General features: G+C 37.3%; 1 long non-coding RNA gene across 1 annotated transcript in view; it reads left to right on the top strand.

The window, feature by feature from the left end:
• The window catches only part of LOC131482620 (uncharacterized), a 140380-nt gene extending 132072 nt beyond the window's left edge, over positions 1-8308 (top strand). The window contains exon 3 of the long non-coding RNA XR_009247168.1: positions 8195-8308. This is a non-coding gene — a long non-coding RNA (uncharacterized LOC131482620). The remainder of the gene's footprint in view (positions 1-8194) is intronic.
• Positions 8309-22333: the final 14025 nt, after the last annotated feature.

Raw genomic sequence — 22333 nt, 5'->3', positions numbered from 1 at the left:
TCCTGGGCTACAACTGTGGTCCTTAGGATGCCAGCTTTGCAGGTGGAGCTTAGCAAAGTATACCACCATGCAAGATCCATCCTGCCTCCTTAAACCTCTGTTTTTCCAATTGCAAAGAGTATATGACAGTGTGTTCCCCACATTTTACTAGCTATATTAAGCAATACGATATAAAGGGATCAGTTGGTAGTTGGATATCACTGAATCATTCTCTGTTAACACTTAGGATAGAAAATTCTATCAAAGAGTGAGAATATAGTTTTTCTAAGTTTTTTGTTTGTTTGTTTTCTTTTTTCTTTTCTTTTAGTTTCTGTCCAGTGATTTTTCTGTCTGCTGCAGACAAACCCATCCTGGTATCCATGGCTTGTCAGTTGAGATGTTCAGAGGATTAGTGCTTTGAATGGCAGGTTGCTTTTTATCACATTTCTCTTCCAGTGTAGTTTGCCTTCCTGGTCTTAAAATACAATATATCACAGACAAGATTGATGATGACAAAGAAGAAAACTGGTTTGTTATTGTCAAGCAAATATAACTTCAAAATGGTTTGCACTGGGATTCCAATTCTTGTCTTTTACTTTAGTGAGGGAAATATGTTTTCCTTTTGAGCTCAAGAAACTAAAAATACGTTAATGTACCCCAAAACAGAAATGGCAGGGAGAATTTTCATATGAATTTATTTTTTTTAAATTACCATTTCTTATTTATCTATACCCAGAACAGTTAAATGTAAGTTGGCTTGTGAATTTTATACCAGTATTTGATGCTAGGGCTACTACTTTTCCCTTTTATTCATTATGTTAAAAGTTTAATAAAATTATTTAATTAGATGAAATGGGCTTAATGGAATAACTGAGGACTAGACTAGTGGTGAGGCAACTAGTGTTTGTAGGTTTTCATGATTTCATCGAATCATTCTGATGAAAATTGCATTCAAATTATTTTTGAAACAAAACAATTACAGAGTGAATCTGGTGAAAGCATTTCCTTGCCACTAGCTTCCCATCTAATCTGTTTCTTCATTTCATCGGGAGTCACACTGTTTTACATCGTTCATAAGCATTGTTGTGCTATGCAAGCAGGTGGAAATGTAAAGTCTTCATTAGACATATTCTTTTGCTTTTGTTGACAAGTTTGGAGAATGTCCATTTTTATTACCATTCATATTTTATGAGATGATGAACATCTTTTATGAAGATTTTTTTTTCCATTATGGACATGTATTGTTTCTGTTTTTTGTTTGTTTGTTTGGGGGGTGAGGGTGGGAGTGGATGGGCTGGAAGGATGTTTTAAAATAGATAACCAGAACCAACATTGTGACACAGTGAATTAAACTATCTCTTTCAATGCTAGTGTTTCCTGAGTGGTGGTACAAGTTCCACTTGCATTGTGACCCATCTAGCTTTCTGCTATTGAGATTGAGAAGGCTGTGGAAGATGGCCCAAGTCCTGGGGTCCTTGTCGCCACAGAGGAAGTAAAGATGGATTTTGGGCTCTTGGCTTCAGGTATGGCCATTTGGGGAATGAACCTGTTGATGGAAGACTCTGCCCTTCTCTCAGCCTCCTTGGCACATGCTTTCTCACTCTCTCTGCACTATCCTCTCCCTCTTTGCCTTTCTAATAAATATATATAAATCATAAAAAAGCACAAAGTTCACATTTCATTTGACACACATACAGTTATTTATGGGAGACACACTCATAGTAATTGGATTATTCTGCTGAAATCTAAAATTATTTGTAATGTTTTCACCAGTGGTGTATGTAGAGATTTTATTAAATCAAACGTACATTTTATCATTTCCCTGCAAGCATTCCAACAGAATTTGCTACAGGACTTTGTGCAGTTAACTAATGTGACACGTAATTAATGATACTTCATTGCAGTTTGTGTTTTTATTAAATTTGAACATTTTTCCTGTGCTTAAAAAGCCATTTGCACTTTTTTCCAAATGGGATATTCATAAATATCACCCATTCTGGAAGTGGGTTAATGATGGTTTTCTAGATGCATACTTATGCTTGTTAGGCATCTTACCCTTCTGTGTTATAGATTACAAAATGTATTTCATGTTTTGTCATTTGCCCTTTTATAGTAGCTTGTATTTTTCATCTTTTAGATAACACAATTAATAACCTTTATTTTGCTCACTATTTGATTAATCCTTAATCCTACACAAACTTCTGTATTTTTCCTGTTTTTGTATTTTTGTTAATATTTTATTAATGATCCTATAATATCCTAATTTAATCAGTAAACCCTTCACATAAAGTCTGTTTTTTCTCAAATTTTTAATTTTTAGAAACTTTCCCAATTACAAATATTAATTTAATTCCCCATACATAGAGTAGTCTTGTTTGATTTTTTTACTTGATATTTCCATTGCGATCAAGTTAAATTAAGAAAGCAGCACTTGGAATATCATCATCCTTGTTTGATGTTGTTGGAGAACTCACTGTGTCTTCATCTTTGTTCAAATTATTTGTAATGCTTCACAGATCTTTAAAAAATGTACTTCCATGTGTTGTCCTGTTTTTCCATTTATTATTGGGTGTTGATTATTGTAATGCTTGTTATTTCATGGTTACTTACTTCATCTTCTATTTTATGACTAACATGAGATACTGGTTTCTTTTATTTGGTGGAATGGGTCTAGTATTCCTTTGTGTGCAGTTTTTCGATTGTATTTTGGGGGATTTTTTGGAACATTATATTTTATATGAACATTTATTTACTTTGTTATGCCTGTTTCTGTATGTCTACTTTTGAATCTTGCTTGATTGTATCATAGTACTTTTCAACAAAATAATGAAGTAACTGGGAATAAGCTCTTTTCAAGCCTTGACTGCTTAAGAGTTTGCTCACTGATGTTATTTCATATTTCATAGGCATAGTTCATTTTTACTGAACATTTCCTTAATTAACATTTGATATTATTATGATCTTTTTTCTCTGTGGCTCTAATCTGCTTTTTCCTTCTTCAACATTAACATGGAGGCTTACAATTTTATATTTCGAAAAATGATTGACAAAAAATGCATAATATTGTATATGAACTTTATTTGACTTAAGCCTTACTTGTCCATCATGTATTGTTTTCATTTATTTAAAAGGCATGGAGAGATAGAGAGAGAAGGAGGGAAGGAGTGAGAGACAGAAGAAGAGGGAGAAGAGTGGGAGTGAGGAGAAGAGAGATTTACCATTCAGGTCACTTTTTTTTCATATAAAATTTCATTATTATTTCATGGTTTGTATAATGCCAAGCACAAAGTAGTACTTCAATAAATGTCTTATGCATGCATTCTTCATCATCCTTTCCTGTTAACAAACATGACTTTTCAGTGGCTGAAATGAACCTTTGGGTTTCATGGTAAATGAACCATTTGCTTTAGAGAATGACAAAGTCCTTCTGCCTTAATGTTTGTTCTTGACTCAGTTAGGCTTATTTTTGAAATGCTTGCATTAGCAGGCCAAAGCCAAGAGGCAGGGATTCAGTCTGAGTCTGTCACATTAGTGGCAGAAATCCAAGGACTTGGACTCTGTTGCCTCGCAGGTTGTGGATTAGCATGAAGCAGGATTCAGGGGTGAAGGGAGAAAAGGAACCAGGCACCACTTTATGAGATGCAGCTTATTCCAAGTGATCACTTCACTACTTCACCAAAGCTCCACACCCACTGGTTTCTTTAATGTGTTAGTTGGTTCCATGTTGTGAAACTTTATGGCAAAATTTGTATTGATATGTATAAATGGGATGGGCTTTAAACTTGAAACAGCAGCTTTCTGGTAACATGCCTGGGAAATAGTGGACGATGGCTCTCCTCTTAGGAGACTTCAGTGGAGTTACACCAGAGGATGGGAGATTCATATCATTCATATATTCTCTCTCTCTCTCTCCCTTTCAAATAAATAAATTAATAAATGTTAAAAGTACATTTCAAAACATGCATTATATTCATATATGCTAAAAAGTTACTCTTCATGTTTTTTACAAATGTCTTTAGGTTGTGTGATTACTTGTAACTTGATGGTTGTATGGATTGCCTTAGAAAAGACATAGTGTTTTTCTAGCAGGATAGATCTTTAATAAACAAGTTGTTCAACAATTAACACATATTTCATTAACATTTTCCTCTTTTTTGGAGCTATATTTTGGTAGCTTAGAATTCCTAGATAATTTAATTTTTTTTCAAAAAGTTGAGCCAAGAAGGTCCTAGTGATCCTTTTAGTATGCTTTCTTTCTGTGGTTGTTTCTTCTTAAAGTGTATTTTAATATATGCTGCCTTCCATTAAGTTTTATCCATTTTCATCTTCTATTGATTTATATATATATATACTATAAAACATAGTAATACTATATATAGTATCATTTTATATATAGTGATACTGTAATATTTTCACTAACTTAGTTATTTCCTGCTTTCTTTCCTCTAAAAAATAGGGATTTTGCTTTTTAATAGCTAATGTCCTTTTTAAATTTTAGTTTCTTCCCTTTTTTAAGTATGTTTATTTCAGAGGTGAAAAGCAAGTGAACAGACAGAGAGGTGGATATGGAGTGTTTTCATGCCTTGTTTGCCTCCCAAACGCCTGCAACAGCCAGGCTTAGGTGAAGCCCATGCCAGGCAGCAGAATCTCAAGCCAGATCTTTCATGTTTGGTTCACAACTCTCTATCTTCAACCATCATAGTTGCCTGCCAGGATCTGTGTTAGCAGTGACCTACAGTAAGATGTGCAATCCAGCAGGCCAACCCATTTTCAGCAGTTTAGGATGCAGGTATTTCTGTTGACAAGTTGACTGTTAGGGTAAATGCCTTCCACTCTCTTTATAAGTCTAAGTCTCATCCATAGTTGATATAAGTTTACAATTTGTTTTACTTATGACCATGGATTTTCATTATGTCGTTCATTATATAAATAGAATTTATGTTGTCACTGTTGCCCAGAAATCATGAAATATTAGAAAAGCTATTTGTCCTTAATGACTGCATTACCTGTGGGCCTCATGTGAACTAGATCACATTGAGGAGGTGAAATAGAAATCATGTTTTGAGAGTCCACTGGACTCCATCACTTACATATAATGTTTCACTTGTGTGAAAGCAAGCACACATGCTTGTGTCATTTCCTGTGAATTTTTCTATTTTAAATAATTTTCATCTAGCTTAATAGATTTACATACTGAGAGTGACACACATGCACACACACACACACACAGGAAAAAGAGATAAAGTGTGCGTGTGTGTGTGTGTGGGTGGGTATGAGAGAGAGAAAGAGAGCAATCAGTGACTGGCCATTGTGCATTACTTTCGAGAATGCATTACCAGGAGGTTGTTTTGTAAGCCACCAGGACTTGAATTGTCACTGAGACTGTGGATATCATTTTTCCAAACAAAAGTCTAACACACTGTACCACAATGCCAACATCTCCTCTGAGTTACTAAAAAAAGTTTCTTATCCTTGAAAATATATGTTACAGGGCCAGGTGCCATGGCTTAGTGGTTACAGTCCTCGCCTTGAACACGCCAGGATCCCATATGGGTGCCGGTTCTAAGCCTGGTAGCTCCACTTCCTATCCAGCTCCCTGCTTGTGGCCTGGGCAAGCAGTCGAGGACAGCCCAAAGCCTTGGGACTCTGCACCTGTGTGGGAGACGTGGAAGAGGTTCCATGCTCCTGGCTTTGGATCAGCATAGCATCAGCCGTTGAGGTCACTTGGGGAGTGAATCATAGGACGGAAGATCTTTCTCACTGTCTCTCCTCCTCTCTGTATATCTGACTTTGCAATAAAAATAAATAAATCTTGAGAAAAAGGGAAAACGAAAATATATATTACATTATTAAAGATGGAAAAATAAATTGACTACTTGACTATTAGGAAATAAAGGGGTAGATAATGAAAATACACATTCAAGGGCATTCTCAATAAACAACGGTAAAAGAAAAACATTCAGAATGAGGTAATACCTTCGAAGCAAAGATGAAAATGGGCATCACCTCCTTGTATCTGTAAAGAAGCAAAGTGTTATACATAGTAGCTTAATCATGATGTAATTTTTTTGTTTGTTGTCTTCTGGTGGTAAATATAAAATGAGCTGAAACATCACAGTGCTATGAAATATCTTCCTGATAATTTCTGCTAATTAAATTGTGACAGAAAAGTTGAGCACTGTGCATGCCCCATGGGAAGGTTTATTGCTTTGGTGAAGTATTCCAACAAGAATCAAAACTATGAGCACACAGGAAACAACATCATGTGTAGGGCCCAAAGTTAGATTAGCAAGTTATTTTGAAGAGGCATCAAATAATTGATCAGGGAGTGAAACTGTGATTATAGAATAAAATCGCAGTTGAATTGTAGCAAATAATTGCAAAAATAATTAAAGTCACAAATCCTCCCTGTAACAATGCGAAACAATTCTCCTCTGAGCCCCACAGGGATGGAACTTGCTGGCTTTGATGGGGCTTAAACCTGGAGGGAAAAGAAAAGGGAAAGCGTGCTCTGGGAGGAATCACTTTGAGAATATGTCATCCACAGGGGGAAAAAAAACTTCTTGAGAAGTGAATTTGGAAGTTAGGCAATTTCCATTTCAAAGGGTGCAATTTATTATAGTTCCTTTAATGATTTTAAAGAAGTCAATGTAAGCTTGGGTTTTGATGCATAGCCAAGTATTTTTGGTTCTTAGTTTATATCTTCCTCTGCTATGATGAAATGGATCCAACTTGTTTCATATTTCACACTGAAAGAATGGGAACCTAATTAGTAGGGGAGGGATATTCTTGTGGAAAAATCAGGGACTTTCTTGTGATCCTTACAGGCAAATGATGACTCTAGGGGACAGGGGTAAAATAACTGCTTCTTTGGTTTTGATGCTCACAGTGTACACATAAAATACAACAAAATACAGCCTTATCATAGACTAAAACCTCCTAGTTGAATAAAGAATTTATGAAATATCCCTTCCTTTATCATATACATGTTATGATCCAAGTGTATCTACCAAAGCCATGATTATTTTTTAATGTAATAAATAGCACTGCTCAAACAAAGGAGATACCATCAAGGATGACTTTAAAAGAAGGCGTAAAAATCACACTTTTGAATTTAAAGTACCCACATGAAAACAGCAGATCCTAATTGTTGAAAGTATCATTATTTTAAGTCATATCATTGTGTTTCTTTTAATTTATTTACTGAATGCTGGCACCCATACCTGACCACTATGATGGGGCTGTTTTCTACTTAAGAAATTTGTAGTTGTGTAGTAATTGAAAAAATTGTACAAGCTTCCGTGAAATAACATATTGAACTAATGTGGCAAGGAGTGATATAGTTAGAAAAATTATATAATGGATAAATAATTTAATGAAATGATTTCAATTTCAAACTAAGATAGCCTTTTTAATTGCATAGGTTTTGCTAATATACCTTAAACAGTAATTTGAAATTATGGCTAGATAATTTTTATGTATATTTAATGAATATTCAACATTTGCTGTATTCAGGCCCATGTAATGATATCAAATGAAAGTTGTGATAAGAGAGAAAAATAAATGTGGTTTTAGCTCTCAGAACTTGGACAGTAATAAGGGACACCAACAAGACAAGAGGTAATTGCAGTGCAGTGTGAGAAATAATAGAGAATGGAGAGGGCAGAGAGGAAAGTGAAGGGGAGAATCCCTACACCTATAAAACCAAATCCTGTAAAATAATAATAACAATAAAAATAGAAAACATAAAAAAGAAATAGTGACACAAACAAACAAAAAATAACTGAAAGATTATTTGGGAATCCGCAGAACTATTAAAGTGGGTAGGAAAGTCCAATTGGAGGAGCAAACCTGAAGGATGAGTGGAAATGCCAAGTAAAGAAACTTACTTAGAAATGTTCTAGTGGAAAAGTAACAAGCAACTTTTATCCAAGAGCGAAATAAGAGCAAGGGAGTGAGAGGATGAAGGAGGTGTTGGATTGATGATGGAGAGTCTCCAGGGCCTGTAAGATACAGTGGTGATATCTGTGTATATTTGAATTTGAGAATAAGGTTAAAGAAAGATGAGACTGAAAGAATATGTTGCAATGTTTGTATGCATACACACCCACTACCTTTTCTTTCTGGAACCAAAGCACTTCCGAATGGATGACAATCTGCCTAGTGTTCAGGGTCATAGAAAATGACTAGTCATGTTGCATTTTCTTTTCTTTAGATCCACTTGGTGTACCCTTGGAACAGACTGTGGGAGCAGCATAAGAGTGAGAAAGCAAAGGCAGTGAGCATCTACTTGGAAATAAGATCTGCCTGTGGAGCTGCCCAGACGGGTGAGTGTATCTCCAGCAGAACTGTGAGCCTTCTTACTGGCTGGAGTGTCTGTATTAGTTTACGCCACGGAAGTTGCTTAATTTCATTCCATCCATGAACAAGTCTAGACCATGCACTGTGAATGAATGTTTTTACTTGAAACAGTCACTGTTTCTTTAGCCAGTATGTTGAGGTTATTGCCTTAAAAACCAGGCTTTTTTTTCTGTAAGAAACCTGAAATTTTGGTAGCACTGGACTTTGGGGGTGGGGGGTGCAGAAATCATCTGAGAACAAGTAGTAATGATCTCTCTAGGTAGATACTCACAGTATGTTTCCCGTCCGCAACCCTCTCTTTCACATGCCTGATTAATGTAGACATTCACAGTTCTGAGTTACCTGTTGACCTTCTCACTGGTTTCCATAGGCCCTAGATTTATTTATCCAGCAGTTGGATTGATACGACCATTCTCCCTGTTTGACACCATCTTTTATTGTTTGGCCATGCTTCCACCACTCAAAAAAAATCGTAATAGTACACGGTCTCTGTGTTTCCCCTCAGTGGAAAAAGACATCAAGTACCCAATATGATTTATCAGAAATCAAATTATATCCCCTTTCTCCTCGTAGGACTCTGGAAGTTTTTGTTAGAAGGACAATCAGAGCCCCAACCTTTGGGACTATATGATCACGCATGGGCTGTCACTTCTTTTGCTCCAGTTCCTTGTTCTCTTGTTTAGGAGTAATAGTAGCTGATCCCAGCTCAGATATTTTACTCTGTAATATTCTTCCCCAGGGTTGATTTCTCCATGACTTGCTTTGATGTCATATTGTTTCTTTCCAATGAGGTCTCCCCAGTTAACTGTTCCATGAGGCAGCTTAACTCTCTCTTACCCCACCATCCCAGATCTCCTGGTTGAGCCTCAGTTTTATGACTTCTTTAGTCATTTTTAATCACACTCGTTACTATAAACCCAAAATGTTTGGATTTTGTGCAAATTGTCATCATGCCTCAAAAGCATGTGCCTATAAGCAACAGTGTTATGGTTGTTCATTTCTCTTTCTATTCTACCTAGAACATGGCCTAAATGTAGCAATTCTTTTAGTAAATGAGTGAATCATGCATGATAAATGTTAAATATAAGGACATCACTGTAAGTCATCCTCCTGTCTTCTGGAGGACAGTTTCAGGAAGAAGATTTGTTTGGGAAAAATCAATGGATTTGTTACCTTCCTCACCAAATAATCCAGTGTCCCTCCTTGTCAGAATTCCTTCTGCGGAGGCAGTGCTGTCAAACTTGAATACTTTCGTATGGCACTCTTGTTCTGCCCTTATAAATTCCAAAGAAGGAAAAACAAATATGAAATTGTTATGTGCTCCAGGTTCTTGGCTTTGGTTTTTTTTCCCTGTAGCTAATGATAAGCTGGAATTTCCATTCCCTGTGTTTAGGCCCATAGTTGTATAAGCAGACTAACAGAGGAAAAACAGAAAAAACTTGGTTTGGATAGTTGTCCTTGAAATCCACACATTTTTTTGTATCCTGTGCTTCCCAAATGATATTGCAACAATCATAATAATTTAGAATATTACCATTCCTGCTTCTGGTGGTCAGAGGGAGATTATGGAAGAAAATAAGGTAAACTGTGCTGTTGGATACTGCATTTCAGCAAAGGCACACCACCCACTGACAGTAATCAGGCAAGGACGAGCAATTAGGCAGACATTTCCCAGAATGTGCCGAAGCATAAGGAAAGTAGAAAGGTGAATATTGCTTGTGGTTTGGTCAGTGCACAAAACATGCAACATCAAAAGTGGAAATTGTTGGTGACCTGGTGACTTAAATGATTGCTTTGAAATTTGAAAGGAGCTGACTTGTTAGAAAGGGAAATGGGAGATGAGCCAAGATATCTCATTATCGGGGACTCTTGTAGCAAGTGTGGATCACTACGTGTAAGCCATTGGGTCAAGTACATATATTGAAAACAAAACAAAAAAGCATGGCTCTTTATTTAAGTTCTCAAATTTTTCGTAGGAACAACATTAAAGAAATTTAGAGGAATGTTACTACATTGTTCATAACAAAATAATCCAAGAGGCAAGTATAGGAAACAAGATACTGTTTGTGTAGTGAAGTTCAGAAAGAAGGAATATATCTTATGGAATCTTGTCAACTCTATCAGCAAAAGGTTAAAACGATGGATAAGAATTGTAAAAGTTAACTTTTGATAGCACAGTGTTATGTAGAACTTAAAGATAAATCTTCTTCGTCACCTAATGAGTTTGGAATCACAGGCATTATGATTAACGCTTATGGATTGCAAGATATCAGGCATACTGTTCATTTTCACTGACCCTTAATTTTCTTGTATTGACAGTATGTGTGTGCTGGGGTAGCACCCTGAATTCTGGGCTTACTGGAATAATATTTTAATGAAACATTTAAAGCAGCGAAGGGTATGACTGAAGCATGGTAGTTATGATAGAATGTTGCCTCTCTTCTTCCTTGGGGTTCACCAGTGCATGATCTACCGTGAGTGGATTCATTCTTCTCAAATATCACAAAATTCTGGCTAGAAATGATAGGGACATGTTATGAAAAAGTTACCTAATTGTAGTTTTACCTTTTTTCTTAAAGATTTATTTTATTTTTATCACAAAGTCAGATATATAGAGAGGAGGAGAGACAGAGAGGAAGATCGTCTGTCCAATGATTCACTCCCCAAGTGACCACAACGGTCAGTGCTGTGCCGATCTGAAGCCAGGAGCCAGAAACTTCCTCTAGGTCTCCCACACAGGTGCAGGGTCCCAAGGCATTGAGCCATCCTTGACTGCTTTCCCAGGCCACAAGCAGGGAGCTGGATGGGAAGTGTAGCTGCCAAGATTAGAACCAGAACCCATATGGGATCTTGGCATGTTCAAGTCAAGGACTTTAGCCACTAGGCCACCGCACCGGGCCACAGTAGTTTTACTTTTTTAATGTTTTATTTATTTAAAAGTTCATGGCTGTGGTGTGGGGATGACGGAGGGAGGAAGAGAGAGAGAAACAAAGTAATAGAAAGAATGTTAGTGCTCATCTGCTGGCTCATTTCTCAAACAGCTGCTACAGCTTGGGCTGGGCTGACCAGGAGCCACCTGCTTTCATCCTTGTTTTCTGCTCAGATGACTAGGACTGGAGCCCTTGGGCTCTCTTCTGCTGTTTCCCCAGGCTCATTTGCAGGAAACTTGTTTGATGCAGCAGCTGGGACTCGAACCAATACCATCTATAGGAGTCCAGAGCCTGGGCAGCAGCTTCAAATTCTGTACCATGATACCAGCCTATGTTTACAATTTTTGAAAAGCCTCTTCATGACAGACCATTTCACTCTGAAGTACCTTCAATTAATTTCTACTTGGTTTTTCAGAGCTTTTAAAAGTTATATATTTTATCCTTTCAAATGTTATATATTAATTAAAATCTCATCACATGATAAACCTGCATTGCTTTCTCTAGTGTTCAGTCTCGTTATAGAGAAACATTTAAACAGTGATACTGTCAATCCTTGTTTTTCCCTTACTTTTTCCTTCATTAGTGTGTTGTGTCAAATCCTTCCCTCCTCACTTGCTGGACTCTTCCACTATCACTGATTTTACATTCTTTTAGCATTACATTCTTATAATTCCATTATCTTTCAGTGATTTGGTTTTGTTCTACAATACAGGTTTCTGAGCATAGGGGGACAGCATTCTCTTTCCATTTCCCCTTCTTCCCTTTGTATAATTCAGTTAATCTTTTAATCTGATTTACTTTTTTTTAGGTTGGTGTTTGCAATAGATTAAAAAAACAAAATTATTAGCTGTTAAAATTATTTTTACCATTTGATTTTTAAATATTTGTGTGCTTTGATTATCCATGCATAACCAAACATTGCAAAACATATCAGCAAACAGGAATAAGCATTTGTTTTTCTCACAAATTATGTTGGTAAGTAGCCTGGGTGTATTATAGTTTGAGGCTCATGTGTAAAGGGGTCCCAAAAGATTGCAAATAAATTGTTTAGGGCTGTGATCTCATGTGAAGGTTTGACTGGAGATGTGAACATCAAGTTTGAATCTTGCAAATTGCAAGTTTTATGCCCTTCAGCCATGCATGTCTTCGTAAAGCTGCCTCACAACATTGTCGGGGCTTTTCCTTAGGACAAGGGTTTAAAAGAGGGCATATAGGACGGACGGGTTATCATTTTTGTAACTATGTACTTCTGGTTGAAAGTGCCATCCCATCCTATCTGCCATAGACTTTGATAGTCAGTGAATTCCTGCTCCTTGCTAATCACCCAGGAAAGCAGCAGCAGATGAACTCTGCACCCAGGTGCAGAAAATGATATGAGTGTGAGAAGGCAGTGATCATTGCAAGTCATCTTAGACACTCATCTAAAACGTGCTTCTGTTTGTTGGCCTGCCTTATTTCAAATCTTCCTTGGGTTTTGCAGTCACTGCTTCTTGAAGGTCCTCTTCTCTGTCAACTGTGTTCATCAGTGACAGCATATCTACATTGAAAATTAAGATGTTTTAGGAGCTATCCAACACAGAAAGGAACAGGTTTCTCTAAATTCAGGATTACCATAATATTAAAATGCATAGTATTCAAAATTCTGTTCCCTTTAGTCCTTTCTCTCTTATCTCACAACTCTGCACTCCTCAAATGTTCCCGGGGCATAAGAACATGCTCAGGGGCTGAAGCTAGCTCAGAAAATTCCTTTTAATATTTCCTGTGTTCACAGATGGATCATAATGCTAACATTCATTCAGTGATTTTTCCCCCCGATGGTTCCTTCACCCTGGCTGTGTCTGCTACCTGCCTGTGGAAGCTAAGCTGAGGGAGAAAATTTTTGAAACTTCCTGCTTCTTTAGAAATACATTTGAAACTTTTCTGAATTCCCTGTTTGTTTCTATCTAGAGAAAATTCTCTTCCCTTAATGTAATCATAGAGCTTGGAACGTTCAATATGCCTTCTTACAGCTCCAGTCGACTTAGAGAGAGAGTTATCAGCTGTTGTTACCCATGAGGAATAGTCCAAAACTACAAAGCTCAGAATGTATGCATGTACCCTTTCCTGTGCAGCATGTGTGGCTGCATCTCTCATGTTGTTACCATCCGAAGCCAATGTGAAGTCTGCTATTGTTTTTATTAATGCTTCTCTTTTCCTCCCACAGATGTTTAAAGCTTAGTGGAAATAATTTCTATAAATAATAATCATAATAAAAATGCCCAGATTATGAAATATACTTGGAAAGTGACATTTGGACTTAAAAAGGCCCTGAAGTTTACTACAAACATAGCGTAGAGCACACTGAATTTCACTATTGTTTTAGCATGTGCCGCTCTTTGCTTGGAAGGAACAAGGGTATTTTTAAAGAAATATACACGGAGAAAGGAACAGATTGAAAAATGCATACGTTTACACTGTAAATTTTGAAAGTTATGAGTAGTCCCTGTAAACGAGTTTACCTCTAGGGAAAGGGCGACATGACATCACACGTGTGTAATGAATGATAACATGCCTAAAGTGTATCATCTTTTTTTAATCTTTCATTGTTTCCAGTGTTGACCAATGCATCCAAATATCAGTATTGGAAAATAATGCTATTTTCTTGGGCAACCATGTGACTGTCTTTTCAAGCTGGACTGAAGAAATATTTTTAAAATGGTCTATGGCGATTCTTCCCAGCAAATATGGTCCCACGGACCATGTTTTGCTTGCTATTGGCATGAGCGTGGGTATACTTAAGTAAGAATAGAAAGAAAGCCACAGTAAGTCAGCAGGGGCAACTGCCATTTTAAGGGCAGATTTGTGTCTCCTGTGCAGGGTAGGGAAGTGTTAACAACATAACAATGGTTAAAAATGTAATGGCATGCACAGTTATTTTAGGATGGGTCCATATGATCTTATCTCTGTATTTCAAGGGGAGTATACGTAAACTAAGCAAAAATATTTTATGTATGGCAGATTTTTAAAGCTAATAGTTAGTAAACTGTGGTGCGTGAAAAGCCACTAAGGGAAAATGAACTACTCCAGGATTAAGAGCATCATAAAATAAAAATCAGCAAGTGAATATAATGTATTCAGAGGCAATCAATGAAAAATATATGAAGAATAAAATATAAAATAGACAGCATGCAATATTCAATTTGATATAAAAATAATTTAAATACACAGCACAGGAGCAAAGTTGGAACAAAAAAATGCATCTGAAAATAAAAATCAGATAACTATTAGTCCTGAGAGAGGAAAATGAAGTGCCCTTTAATTGTTGCATTTGATAAAATGAAAATACACATATATGTTTTCAAGAATAATTAGGGAAAGAACTCAATTAGCTTAACAAGATTAACTTTTACTTATGATGTATTGGGGGGAAAGTTGAAATTCTGAGATAACATCATTCCCTCATCTCTTAGATCATTGAAAAAAATAACTTACGTTTTCTTGAGTTGTGAGTGTTTTTGCTGACAAACAGCTATTCTGAAAGGAGGAGCATAACTATGATCCTCATTTCCATTGCTTTTTCATTAAAAGTTTGAGTATTACATGTTGCTAAATGTCATGTATGGAGAAATGTAACCACAGCACTTACTGACTGATGCACAGAGGTCCCAATGATGCATTTGCATGATTATTGTACAATGTACTTTATTAGATGAAGCTCAACAGAGATACAAGGAAATGAGTCATTTTTAAAATTAATTAAATTTAGATAGCAAGGACTTTTTCTTTTTTGCCTCACTGGTTATTTTATGCATTTGAATTGCTTGTAATACTATAAACTTCTGAAATGTGGATAATTCACTGAAATTTTAGGACTGTTAGTGATTTTTTCCCAATATATAGAACTACGAAACTCCCCGGTGATACTGGCAAACTGCAGGTGACTAATAATATGTAGTGTACATAGATAATAATGTTTAAAAATACTAAACCTATAGTTTAAAATAATAGAAATGAAGTTGAATACAATAGGAATAACAAAAAAAAAAACCCTGAGTTGTCTTGTGGGAAGCCCTTTGCAGTAGATATCAGAGTGGAATATGCAATTTAATGAGTATGAATGTCAAGACGTGCATGTGCAGAAAGAGCAGCCAGCTAAGTTCACTTTAAATGGCAGTGAATTAGTTAATGGGGTGAAGAGATAAGGATAAATAACTAGATCCAACATTTGAATTCTCATTGCAATATGCAGGAAGCAAAAAAGTTAATAAGAAACTGACTTATGCCACGACCAATATATTATCCTCAGGGATAATATATTGCTTCATGGGGATATTTCAGATCTTGGATTTATAGTGTTTTGATGCTTGATTTTTTTCCAGAATTGCATACTGAAATTTAAAAGTTTTATGTATGCACATTAGCAAATAGAATTATAGATTTAGCAAAATAAATATTTCTCAAGAATTATGGCTTGTTGATTTGATATGCTTTTAATATATAAATTATAAAATGGGTCTGGGGCTACAAAAAGGTTATAAATATGTCTTGTTGGAAAAGAGGCCTCTAAAAACATGAATCTATTTGTGTTCACAGTAGACCCTTCTAAGTATGTAAAAGTCAGATAAATCTATTCTTAGTGGTACTTCAAGGTTTTGCAATCCATGCACTTTTTTAGTAATAGGCATTTTCTATGAAGTTTTTGACATCCATTACTTAAATGGATGTCAAAATTTGCACCAGAAAAAAAATGGTTTTTAATTTTATTTCATCCAGTCTTTAAAATGTTTTTTATGATAGTTGAATTATATTAGAATTACATACAGTACTTTGTGGATATTTTGTACCACTCTCTTTTAGCCAATTGAGCCCAAATGTTGTCTTCCTAAAATGTGTCTATTGTAATGCCAATTCATTTGAAATTTATGCTTTATCCTATTATAAAGCTAGTTCACACACTATCAATTTAAAAATATTTTCCTCAGTGAGATTTTTCTCTTTTGTTGGTATCATTTCTTTCAGATATAGAAACATTTGTTTTCCTACTGACTGCACTCATTGGGTCTTAGAATAGTACCTGACACAGAGGAGCTGATTAGCAATTATTGGTTGAACACACAACTCATTGAATCAGAGTGTTCTGTTTCCCTTGTGGAATCACTCCGCCACATTGTCCCAGTTTGGTAAATGGCACAGGAGCTGTCCCTGACTCTCATTCACAGCACAGCATACAGTTACTTGTTCAAAAGTAGAAGGTAAGTCATGGACTGCAGGAAACTGTGCACTGTATACCTATGAAGCTAGAAACTGCCATCGAAGTTTCCTTCTTCTGTGTTGCTCAAGAGCCTAGCGGAACCTTGGAAATGTCAGAGTTCTTTGATGAATCAAATAAGATAAGGAATTGAAGTGTCCAAAACCAGTATCTGACTGTAGTAACCCTACCATTTTATATTTGTTCACTAGGTCTCTAAAATGATCTATTTACACTTTAAACTTGCAACCTAACTCAGAATTTGATGAAGTATATTCCACACATCCATATCATGCTGTAAGTCACAATGATGTGAACTTTAATGATCATTTGAAATATAATCCTTTTCTGTCTCTACAATCTTTGTAAATTGCTGGGCTGTGTGGCTGAGCAGATCGTAAAAGGCTGCCCAAGATATGCATTTCAAAGCATCTATCACTACTCTTTTTTTGTCTCTTAGTTTGTCAAAGCTGGCTTCTGAGGGACAGGGAGGCTAAAGCGGTGAAGCATGTTTCTCAGCTTGTTCAGAGCAGCGGGAAGGAGGAATCGTTCACACCTGGAGACTGGCTGTCCATCTATAGAGACAGTCTGGTTTTCATTGGTTTTCTTGCTCTTGCTGTTGTGACCAGGTGTCTGCCTACTCATTTTCTTTTGGCATAAGTGTGATACTTATGCTAATAAGCTATTGCAAAGAAGAAGGCCAAGCCGTACAACACTATCAAGCTGGGCAGCAGTGGTCAAGGGGAGAAAGTTAATGGGGAGAGCGGTCACTCGTCTTGCTTCCCATTCTCTAAAATGGGCACTCTGAGAGATAACAGCTTTAAGCTTTAAAGAATCCCATTTTGTTTGAAACTATGAAACTTGTTAAAATTCTCTCAAAGAACTAGGGAAGAAAGAATATAATGTTCAAACTGTGGGGTCGCCATGCCTTTCCTGGGTTTCCTGGTTTTGAAATCGGCCTTTGGGATAATGCAGCATATCATCTGAGGACTTCTCTATTTGGTTAAAGATGTCTCTCTTTTTTTCCCATTACTCTCAACAACCTACAACGAGATTTGTCATCTTGCCATTAGAGATGCTAAAAGCACACTGTCACAACAGTCATGTCTCTCAGTCACAACTATAGAAAGGCCAAATAATGGAAAGCTGCTTTGATGCCACACCTGCCCTTTAACTGTTACTGGCCTAAAATTATATTAAATTTAACTGATTCCTGTTGTATTACTCTTTCTTCATTCTGCTTGCCTTCTCATTCCCATCCCACCCCTCCAAATCAAAACGTAATCCTCCACATGGAATGCATTTCTTAAAACGAGTCTCGGGCCTTAAGTGGTTAAGTTGCATCGCTGCAATCTCACAGAACAGTATCAGTCATCTTGTGTCAAGAAAAAAATAATGTCTAATCTTTGACAGAAATGAATTACTTCATATGGGACAGCTACATTTGGTCTGATACTTGTTGTCAGCTTGCACTGGGAGACGGGGAACTAAGAAATGGATTTCATCAAATTCTGAGATGGGAGGAAATGAAATCTTAGCAAAGAAAACAAGTTATGGCTCTGAAATGAATTGTACGAGCGGGAAGATATATCAGGTGAAAAGTGAATGTTAAAATCATTTGCCAACAGATGACATAAAACATTTTGGACAGAAATTTAAGGACAGAAAGCCCTGATATTACCAGTTTATAAAATATTCATGTATTCCACAAAACTAAATGATCTCCAGGTTTGGGAATTGCTTGTAAACATTCTGTGGCTTTAGCTTTCTTTCGCAATTCTTCCATTTCTTTCTGTGAGCTGCCTATCTTTATAGTGTGGACAAGGAATTGGCTTGCTGTGTATAGTTAATCCCTTTAGTGTGGAAACATCTGAACTAACCACTCCACACTTGCTTGCCTGGATCACTTCAGATTTAAATGAAGGAACGCTATGTGCTGTTCCTCATCATTAAAGATTGAAACATCATCTTTGTGGAAAGAAGTGGACAGATAGCTTAGGGATTAGGGACAGAAGATGGAACCTGTCAGCACTAACTCATGGCCTGCCATCTGTTTGTGGTAGGCCGACTGTGACACAAATCACGACTATCTACAGGCTGTTCAGTTGTCTGCTAGATGTCAAAGGCATGGCAGCCTACATTTAGTTCGTGTTAGACAGTTGTCCATATCATACAAACCCATCCTGAGTAGCAGCCACTGAAGTTATCCCCTTAGGGCAAAGGAAAACTTGCTTCCCTCTTCCAACACAGGGGAGAAAATGCTGTTTTAGGGACTATCTATAGAAAAAAACAAATCAATCCTCATGCTCTTTGTCTTATCCAGGGGAGATCATTGAGGGATGAATTTTCTGCTCTGAAGGTCTTTTGAAGAAATTGACTCCTAAAAGTCAAAAGATGCTAAAAATGTAGTATGCGGAATGTAAATAGATGTAGTGTACTCTTCTATTCATCTATTTTGTTTCCATAAAATAATGTACTCGTTTGAGAAAAGATATGTTACTTGTCCTCCCAAATGTTAAATCCTGAATACTAGAAAAAATCATGTAAATTATAAAGACATTTTGATGATATTTGTCTTATATACACAAAATTGTGTTGATGAGATTTTGTACAACTAAACGTGCCCACAAAAAGGGCATAATCATTTATATGTGCACAGTGACTGGCAGCTCCTCCCCCTCCCCCGTTTGCCAGCTTCTCCCAAAGCTATCCTACCATCTTGTTCCTGTATTATTACTTGCTTTGTGTTGTAAAATCATTTCTGGTTTTTCTTCTGACTTTGGGGCTTAGTTTTATTCATTTATAACCAGGAAAAAAAGACAAGAGATATATGCACATTTGAAAATACAGTTTATAACCTTGAGACTGAGGTTACCACTGGCCAGTGTTTATTGAGGTTCATGCATCCATTTGCATCTCTTATTTTTCTGTTGATGGTGGTGACAAAGAGAAGGAGATTAAAGCAAAGGTCAAGATGGTGAGGATTAAGGTGCACAGAGGATGGAAGGGAGTAGAACTAGAAATACCATTGCATGGTGGTATAATTTGGGGCAGAGTATTTAACTTTTTGTATTTTCATTTGTTTCAAAGGTAAGATAGTAACATTACCGACAACTTGCTGAAGTCGGTTATTGCTAATATCTCCGATTCAAGGAACAAAGCGTATAAATGATTTTCCCCTGTGTGGTGCATTCCCTTATCAGTATATTAGTCACAGAGTTGGAGAACAGGTTTCTTGTTATCATATCCAAGTAGAAATGGACTTTGCATACTGCCTGATTTTTACCTTGAGAATGAATGATCTGGGAATCAATCTCCCTTTATTCCAAGGTCACAACCAACAAGGCCATTTCAAACTATCTCAAGTCATGAGGCAACATCGGCTTTATTCATTCTTAGCAAATGTGTTTGAAAGGTATAGTACAGACTTAATCTTTCATATTGTGTAGATAAGAAATGAAATCATTGAGCACTCCAGTGAATTTCAAAATAAGTGAAAGTTAGAGAGATATAAAAAGAAATGTTATCTCTTGTCTTTTCTTTCAGGATTCTTTTGGGGGCTCCCTCATTGATTATGAGCCTAGGCATGCACTTCTGATGGGGGTAGATAGTGATCCTCAAAGACTTTAATCTGTGGAAGGAGGAATATAAAAAAAGACAAAAGCTCTTTTTCTTATGACTCCCATAACCACTGAAATTCAGTTTTCCCAGTATTAAGTGCATGGGCAAACTGCTTAATGGCAGAAATGCCACTGCCAGAACTTTAAAGAGGTTAATCAATACTGGGCCTCAATCAAAATTTTGCCATTATGTTTCCAAACACTGGAGTCCTCACAGACTTTTACATATTCACTGAAATGCTTTTAGAGTGTAGAGGTCGGGCTCTTTAAATTGTTCAAGTGTTCCCTACCCATCAGCAGGTCCCTGTAGATTATAAACAAGGAACAGAGCCACAGCCCTCCTGTTTGATACTTGTTTTCCCAGAAGAGGGCTGGAACTGCTGGCTGAAATGTCAGAATAAAACAAGACTTGCCTATTTTTAGCTTATGCTTCCCACAGCTTCCCTCCTCTTTCATCATCCATCAGGATTTTCAATCAGCCATCTTTTGAGAGATCCTAGTTAAACAGAACTGAAGCCAACAAATATGAGAGGTGTCTTAATCTGAATTACTGAAATGTGACGAAACAGTGCTTTTGAATTGTGAATTCATGAACTTTTGTTGTAGTTGCTCCTAGTTTTTGTTTGTGTATGCATTTGTTTTCCTTTGTCTTGACTTCCCTAAATAACATATCACCAGCGACTTTGGCAGATGAGTCCTTTCCTTATGCACCCCATCACATGACCACATTTAAAAGGAAATAGGATCAGATTCTAGTTTGGAAGAACATTCTTAGCAGAGGGTGAGAACTGAAACACAGTGAGCTTGAACTCAGATTTCCAAAAGGGTGCACTCTGGTGATACTATTCTCAGGTATCAAATCCATTTTTAACCTATTTTTATTTTTAATTTTGCCTGCATCATTTTTCATGTTGCTGCATAGTTGAGAAAAATGTATGCCCATGTGGGCCACTGATTAGGATGATGAGGACTGAGATATGGAGAAAGGAGGGTGAGATAAAGGTTTCATTTCTTTTTTTCTTCTTATCCTGTATCTACATGTGGTGGGCAAGGGGAGAGGGCTGCTCTGGATAGAGGATGGTCACTTGATGTCATCTTAGAAAATGTTAAATGGTGCTAATAAGTGGTTTTGATAGTTTTGAGATGTTGTTGGTTCAATTGCTCCAAAATGGAGAATATCTTTCAAAGTTCTATTGATTGATAAAGTCCACATTAATGCATCTACACATCTTTGACACCTGCTGCAAAGCTTGGCCAGGAGAGTTGTTCAACCTATTCTGCTTTCCATCCTTTGACAAGAAACTCTGCATTCTCTGCTGGCCTAGATGAGTTATCTGTCTTACCCCCATGTGCATCTAGACATGCTGTTCACTATGCAAGCATCGGCAGCTGAGGAGGCCCAGTCCCAATATAATACATGCACTTTTTGGTTGGACCACATACTCTCATGTAGCTGAGTTAGAGTCTGATAGTTTGGTTGGGGAGTTTCCTGAGAAACCTTGCCTGGGGTGACCCCAGACCTGATACTTATATGCATGAGGTAGTGCAGGGTCTGCTTCAGTCAGTTATCTGCATCAGCCGCCTCATATACCAGTGAATACAGTTCATTGGTCAGCTCTACCTCCAGCCCCACCTCCCATGCAAGACACTGTGTGATGCAGCCTAACCCAAAACAGTCTGCCACAAACCCAGCCCTTACACACACCAGTGGGAACTACAGCTTAATTGGAGAGAGGCCCAGTACTCACCAGTAGGCCCTCCCACAGCCCTGGTTCCTGTATGTGTTGGTATTTGCAGCAGTCTAGTCTGACCTGTCCCACTTCTGTCCAGATATCATACATACCCATGGATGCTAAGAGTTACCTTAGCTAAACCAACACCCAGACCAACACACATGGACGCCGCCTTGTCCAGCCTGGCCATCCTCAGCCCTGGCTCTGATGTTCATCAACTGGAGCAGCAGCTCCATTGTTCCCCTCCTAGGCCTATTTCCACCTTCAGATCTTGCACTTGCCAGGGGGTTTTATGGGCAGGCCTGACATGATTTGTACCCAGTCCCAGAACTTTCCAGTGGATGCTCTAGCAAAGCCTGACTGGCTCACACTTATTTTGTGGCTTTTGCATATGCCAGTGGATGTGGTGGCCTAACCTAGCACTACTGTCCTGCAAACTCAGCTTACATGCAGGCAGATGGTATTGCAGCCTTGTCCAGCACT

The sequence above is a fragment of the Ochotona princeps genome, chromosome 19, assembly GCF_030435755.1.
Source record: "Ochotona princeps isolate mOchPri1 chromosome 19, mOchPri1.hap1, whole genome shotgun sequence".
Classification (NCBI taxonomy): Eukaryota; Metazoa; Chordata; class Mammalia; order Lagomorpha; family Ochotonidae; genus Ochotona; species Ochotona princeps.
Note: the sequence above shows the minus strand (reverse complement) of the source record. Positions and strands in the feature narration are given on the sequence as shown.